At 45.7% G+C, this 7,540-nt stretch overlaps 1 pseudogene across 2 annotated transcripts; it reads right to left on the reverse strand.

Moving 5' to 3' along the window:
• Positions 1–868: 868 nt before the first annotated feature.
• On the reverse strand, positions 869–6,906 carry LOC310834959 (beta-1,3-galactosyltransferase 2 pseudogene; annotated as a pseudogene). Of its 2 annotated transcripts, XR_014568627.1 has the most exons (3): positions 5,830–6,906; positions 5,268–5,382; positions 869–2,873 (listed from the first exon to the last, which is right to left on the reverse strand). The product of XR_014568627.1 is annotated as a beta-1,3-galactosyltransferase 2 pseudogene (transcript). The 2 variants fall into 2 exon arrangements; XR_014568625.1 differs by lacking the exon at positions 5,268–5,382.
• Between the last annotated feature and the right edge of the window lie 634 nt (positions 6,907–7,540).

Raw genomic sequence — 7,540 nt, forward strand, 5'->3', positions numbered from 1 at the left:
TCTTCTTCCTCCTGAGAGTGAGGGGAGGCTACTGAAAGCTTCTGCTTTTGTTTATGAATAATTCAAGCTTCCCAATTACAGTGGTACCTTGGGTCTCAAACTTAATCCATTCCGGAAGTCTGTTCAAAAACCAAAGTGCTCCTAAACCAAGGCAAGCTTTCCCATAGAAAGTAATGCAAAATGGATTGATCCATTCCAGACTTTTAAAAACAACCCCTAAAACAGCAATTTACCATGAATTTTGCTATCTAACAAGACCATGAATCCATAAAATGAAAGCAATAAGAAATGTACATTGGTACCTTGGGTTACAGACGCTTCAGGTACATACGCTTCAGGTTAAAGACTTTGCTAATCCAGAAATAGTACCTTGGGTTAAGAACTTTGCTTCAGGATGAGAACAGAAATCGTGCTCCGGGGGTGCGGCAGCAGCAGGAGGCCCCATTAGCTAAAGTGGTGCTTCAGATTAAGAACAGTTTCAGGTTAAGAATGGACCTCCGGAACGAATTAAGTACTTAACCCGAGGCACCACTGTACTGCACTAGAAAATACCGCATTTTTCGCTCTATAAGATGCACTTTTTCCCTCCTAAAAAGGGGAAATATGTGTGCGTCTTATGGTCTGGTGCGTCTTATAGAGCGAAAAATACAGTGCTTTTTCTAGATGTTCTTCCCTGGTTGAGGATTCACCTTTTCCCTCCTTTTCAACCTTATCTCATCCTTCAAAGAGAACAGGGAATGGCTGGGTTAACGTCTTTATGGTGATTCTTGTATAAATAATGCTGCGTTGTGTCTTGGGAGAAGCTCTTTGAAAACAGACAGGTATGTTTGTGTGCATATATATTTTATATATATTAAAAAGCAAGAGAGGTTGACAAATAAGTATTTTGCACAACTGGCAACAACCTAAAGAGGCATATCCTATGTGGAGTAGGGCTTTCTACTCTGAAGGAAACTTCTACTGATCTGCTTTAAATTATTCTGAAGATGACCAAGCTGCATTTCAACATGTTGGAATAGGTGAATTCTGCATTGCCCTAGTGTAGGGTTTGCAGACACAAAAATTGTTGAGCTTTTTTTGGTTTCCATATTTCAAGAGGTAAACATACAGAACTGCTTGCACACAAAAAATGTATATATATTAAAAAACCCAAAATCCCGAACAATTGCTTTAAAATGTAAAATTCCCCCAGATGGGCATTTAGGGCCGCCAAAAGAGGAATTCCTGGACGTATGGCTATCCTATGTAGTGCCAATCCTACGCATGGCTACGTAATGCCACACCTGCATGGCCTGAGGGTTGCTCTCTTCCAGTAGGTGAGGTGGTGGCTGTGATGATTTCAAAACCCTGAGGTTGTCAATTTGGCACATTAGTAGCACAGTGGTCAGTTCAGAGCAGAACAAACAAGTTGCTATGGGCAGCTGCAGAGATTCTACGGGGAGGAGAGCAGTGTGAATGGCAACGAACCACATGGCACGATGAGCATGTTATGTGGGACCAGCTCGCTTCTGAGTGCATAAATACCGATTTTGATAAGCACAGAATCTTCCTTCTTCTCTGAGCCATCCTTCCCTTTCCTCATTGCAATTTGTTGGCATGGATTTGTCCATTGTACAGAAACATGCCCACATGTTGCCAGTCCTCTGTGCCAACTTCTCCACAAGAGGCTGTGTGTCTGTTCACCTCCCTCCCTTTTAACTCTTGCAAGTCTGGTTCTGGTCCTGAAAGCCAGGCCAAATCTGCAGCAGCTCCTCTGGCCCGTAGTGATGCACCACCACCACCTTGGAGAACTTGCACTTCTCATACTTGACTTTGTACACGTTGAAGAGATCCAAGGAGCTGTTTGTCATGCTGATGCCCAGCTCATACAGGCAGATTCCCATGAAGGCATCTTCCATGTTAATGACCCTGATGGTCTTTGCTACCTGGTAGATCTTCTTGGCCAGATCCCCAGAGAACACATACCCTGGGCCTGCGCAGTAGGGTGGGTAGGTTTCATTGGGGTACACCTCCCGTGGCACATACCACTTGTTGGCCTTTTCACGCATAGGCTTTGCATTCCTATAGATGTGACCTGTCATGTAGTTCTTCTTGGGTGGCAGGTGAGGCTGCAGCAGGTGGGACACCATGTAGTTCACATTGAGAAAGATGTCACTGTCTGCCTTCACCACGTAGGTGGCATTGGGGCAGAACGTGCTTATCCATTCCATGCCCATCAGAGACTTCAAGGTAAGGTTGTTGTAGGTATCCAGGAAGTCCTGCTGAATAATATCTTTGTGGATGGAACTCTCCTCTTCCAAAAGGTCCTGGAGCAAGTGTCCAAATTTTGGGTGGACACCCGTCAGAAAGAGACGAAGAATGGAAACCCCAGGCACCGAGCTCTCGTTGCCCCATGTCTGCCGGATGGCCTGCCTTGTGGCAAAATCCTGGGGCTCAGTTATCACCAGCAGGATCAAGAAAGGGCTCCTCTCCCGGCATTTCTTTGGCTCGTTGAGAAGGAAATTATAATCAGTGGAATAGACAACCTCCAAGGGATGCCGCTTGGCCACTGGTGGTGGTGGGGAAATCAGACCAGAGTGCTTGGCCTCCTTTGTCCTCTCTAGTGCAGATTCCCATTCAAATACCATGGCACTTTTACGATCGCCTGCAAAATTTGGGCTGCCTTTGAGCTTGATGTCGGGCGGCGAGGAAATCATCACAAGAGACTCCCATTTGTTCTTCGCAACAATTAGGAAAAGTAAAATAGAGCAGAAGAGGACCACAGTGGGCAAATTCTGCAGCTTGGTCACGACCATCTTCCTGGCACCTTCACCTGCAGACTATGTGGGTGGGGGAGAGATCCTGGCCACCTCTATCCTGTTTCCAAAGGCAACCTGCAAAAGAGAAGCCCAGTAAAAGGGAGATGAATTCTCTCTCTCTCTCTCTCTCGTGTGTGTGTGTGTGTGTGTGTGTGTGTGTGTGTGTGCACGCACACAAGGGGAGCTTTGGGGATCAGGCTGGGCGCACATAGAATCAGTCTGCCAACTGCCAACACACTCAAACCCTGCTCATAACACATGCCTTCTTGCCCTTGCAATCTGTTTCTGGAAGGAAAATATGCACTCTCGGGGATTGGCATTATTCACTCAACCCATCTATTTACAGATCCATTGGAAGCCGAATAAAGTGTTAGATGAGTTTGTGGGTATCAGACTCCTGAATTCCTGGATCCAGTAAATGTTAAACTATAAGCCAGACCTGCTTCCTGATGAGGTAATCACCTGGGTGATGAACCATTAAAGGAAAACAAATGGAAGGGGCTCTGTCTGAGACAGCAAAAGGGTGGGGCGCCTCCCCCAGCTAGAAAGACAAAGTTAAAGTTTGGGGGGACTGTGGTGTGAACTAGAGGGAAAGCTGCAGGCTGGAAAGGCACAGAGGCAGAGCATGATGTTTAATTTTTGCTGGGATCTACAGCTGTGGCTGAAGGAAGGTGAGGAAGCCTCATAAGGCTACATGGCTACGGGAAAAAATAACTTCTTTTCTTTTTTTCACAATAATATTTATTATTTTCCATATATGAACATAACAAAAAAGAAAAAATGAGTGAAACCGAAAAAAGGAAAAAAAGACAAGGAAAAAAAAATATAAAACATACAATACAACAAATCATCACTTGACTAAAACTTAATTAATCAATTAAGATCCATCTTCATAAACATATTATTTGACTTCTTCAAATCTATTCCATCTGAATTTCTTAGTAATTATATATAGCAGTTTCCAATATCATTATTTTATAAACCATATCAGTCATAATCATATTCCCTAACTTTTCATACATTTTCTTATTTATATATTTAATTCCAATTTAATCCTAGGCCTAATTGATTCTTTCAGGTGATTACGTATCTGCAGTGATCATGGAGCCCAAGAAAGTAAAATCTCTCACTGCCTTACATGTTCCCAAATGCTTTAGTTATCAAAGGGAAACGTAGAAGCTAGCAAAGTTGCAAATCAGATTTTGCTTCGGTAGTCTAATTCTCCCCAAACTCCAGGCATCATTTCCTCTGAGTTAGACGATAAAAGCACAATTTCATGTGAGAATAAAGTGATCATCTGGACTTTAATCTTGTATATCAACACTCCAATACTTTACATTGTGTTTTTTTGGTGCTGTTAAGGGTTCAAAGGAAAGAGCAAATAATAGTGGATACCCTTATTTATTTATTTAATTTCTATACTGCTTTATATTTTTAATAAAAATCTCAAAGTGGTTTACAGCATATTAAATCAATAAATCAATAAAACAACAGCCGGCGATGTTCCTCCGGCCTCATGAGGAGCCTCTTCAGTGGGGCTGGGTGAGTGTGGGCCTCACCCCCTGGGCCAGGTGGAAAGGGCCTTGCAGGGAGCAGCCTTCATGCCTCACAGTGGGCGATGTTCCTCCGGCCTCATGAAGGCAGCCCTCTTTAGGGAAGTTTTTAATGACTGATGTTTCAATGTATTTTTAACCTTCTGATGGAACCCACTCAGAGTGGCTGGAAAAACCCAACCAGATGGGCGGGGTAGATATAATAAATAACAACAACAACAATTTATTTATACCCCGCCCTCCCCAGCCAGGACCGGGCTCAGGGCGGCTAACAACCAATAATAAAATCAAGTTGATTAAAATACAATTTAAAAGATTAAGTTACAACATTAAAACAATTAGGGAGCAATCTCTTCATGGGAGGAGAAAGGAAAAAGAAAGAGGGGGAGGGAATCAAACTGATTCTGAGCCAAAGGTGGATCAACTCTGTCTTACAGGCCCTGCGGAAAGAAATCAGACCCTGCAGGGCCCTGGTCTCATGAGGCAGAGCCTTCCACCAGGCCGGAGCCAGAGTTGAAAAGGCCCTGGCTCTGGTTGAAGCCAATCTCACTTCTTTAGGGCCTGGGACCACTAGGATGTTGCTATTTATGGACCTTAAGGTCCTCCGTGGGGCATACCGGGAGAGGCGGTCCCGTAGGTACGAGGGTCCTAGGCCGTGAAGGGCTTTAAAGGTCAAAAGCAGCACCTTAAATCTGACCCTGTACTCCACCGGGAGCCAGTGCAGCTGGAAAAGCACTGGGTGAATATGCTCCCATGGCAGGGACCCCGTGAGGAGCCTCGCTGCAGCATTCTGCACCCGCTGGAGTTTCTGGGTCAGCTTCAAGGGCAGCCCCGCGTAGAGCAAATTACAGTAGTCAAGCCTGGAGGTGACCATCGCATGGATCACTGTTTCCATATAATAATAATAATAATTCACCTCTTCAGTATGGCTGGTGGGCCTCACCCCCTAGACCAGGTGGAAAGGGCCTTGCAGGGAGTGGCCTTCAAGCCTCACAGCTGGGCGATGTTCCTCTGGCCTCATGAAGGCAGCCCTCTTTAGGGAAGTTTTTAATGACTGATGTTTTAATGTATTTTTAACCTTCTGTTGGAAACCACTTAGAGTGGCTGGGGAAACCCAGCCAGATGGGCGGTGTAGAAATAATAAATTATTATTATTATTATTATTATTATTATTATTATTATTATTATTATTATTAGCCTCTTTAGTAGGGCTGGGTGAGTCTGGGCCTCACCCCCTGGACAGGTGGAAAGGGCCTTGCAGGGAGCGGCCTTCATACTTATGGCCGGGCGATATTCCTCCGGCCTCATGAAGGCAGCCCTCTTTAGGGAAATTTTTAATGACTGATATTTTAATGTATTTTTAACCTTCTGTTGGAAGCCGCTTAGAGTGGCTGGGGAAACCCAACCAGATAGGCAGGGTAGATATAATAAAAATAAATAAATAAATAAATAAATAAATAAATAAATAAATAATTCACCTCTTCAGTAGGGCTGGTGAGTGTGGGCCTCACCCCCTAGGGCAGGTGGAAAGGGCCTTGTGGGGAGCAGCCTTCATGCCTCACAACCGGGCAATGTTCCTCCGGCCTCGTGAGGAGCCTCTTCAGTAGAACAGAGGAATGGGAGCTCACCCCTTCCTGTGCATTCAATCTGCCAACCTTCTGACTGGCAAGCCCAAGAGGCTCAGTGGTTTAGACCACAGCGCAACGCACGTTCCTTTTCTAGACCAGATAGGAACCATCAGCCAGGATTGCCAGGCAAATGCCTTCTGTTGTCTCTATCCCAGAGAAGGTGCCTGCCTCACTTGTTCCTGCAACGTCCCAAAGATGGCTGTGGCATAGCTTCTCCCTGAAATACCCATGTGGACATCCATGAGCATATCTGTCACTGCACTTTTGTATGAAGTGCTGCAACTCAGCAACCTAAACAGAGGAAGATGGAAACATTTTCTTGATTCCCTGTTTAGCATCATTATTTGCTGCTGAAGATGTTGCACGAAGCTTCTCACACGATGGAATATTGCTATAAACACGATGGAATATTGCTGTTGAGCTGTGTGCAATGTATTTTTTAAAATCAAAACTATATTTATTATATTCTCAGCCATTTTGAAGGGCATACTGCCAAAAAGCAGCTTTTTTTTTTGTTTAACTTTAACTAAATCTCTTAGCTTGCATTTGCACCAGCTCTAGTTAGTATTACCCCTTCCCTTTTTCCAGTAAAAGAAAAGGCAAAAGTGTCAAGGTACTCAAAATGCCTGATTTTGGCACTAGGTGTTGCTATGGCATCAGAAGCTGGACTGCTCTACTCCCCTCTTTCCCCCTTTAGGAAAATGCCCTCCATCAACTCACTTCAGTTTGTCTTGGATGCCTACATTTTTTAGCCTTTGCCCCCTCTGCACCAACAAACATGGCCGAGTATGGCCAAATAAAACAAGCACTGTTCTAAAATCAAAGTCCTACAAAGTCCTTGCTGTTCTGGTTTCTGTGATGGCCTGGGATTCGGATGCTGAACCTGAGGAATCCCAGCCTGCACAGGATTCCCTGCCTCCAGAACCAGCTGAGCCGGGGCTGGGGCTTGAGCCTGTAGGGTCTTCACCTGTGCTGGATCCTCAGGTGCAGGTACCAGCTGAGTCTGCTCTGGCTCCTGAGATGATGGAGGACCCATTGCCTGCAGGTGCTCCACTCTCAGCCCCGTCAGGGGAAGCTGAGGTTGCCTCTGGGTCTGGTAACCCTCCAGCCTCTCCTGAGCTGCTGAGGCTCAGGGAACTAAGTTCCCGCAGGAGGAGTGCTCGCCTCCAGGCCAGGAGAGGCGAGTCACCAGAGGATCGGGGCCACCCTGCGCATCAGGACAGATAAAAGCCAGCTAGCCCGAGTCCCAAGTTGCGGGAGCAACGTTGTTAGTAGCCTGTTCCTGACTGCACCCTGTCCTGCCTCTCTGCCGGAGCTCCTGACATCACCTGACTCCCTGCCTTGGACCCAGCATCAGCTTTGACGGACTGCCTCCATACTGCACCTTCGACCTCGGACTGGACTCGGACCTCGCCTCTCGGTTAGCCCACGGGACCAGCACAGCACAACTTCTGGGATAGCTGCACAGCCTGCATTCGCTCCATAAGACGCACACATAATATAATGTCTCTCTCTCTCTTTTTTTTTTTAGGTCTGTCTTGAATCTCCTTCAGATTAGTTT

The sequence above is a fragment of the Podarcis gaigeae genome (assembly GCF_964106915.1).
Source record: "Podarcis gaigeae genome assembly, chromosome: 17".
Lineage (NCBI taxonomy): Eukaryota > Metazoa > Chordata > Lepidosauria > Squamata > Lacertidae > Podarcis > Podarcis gaigeae.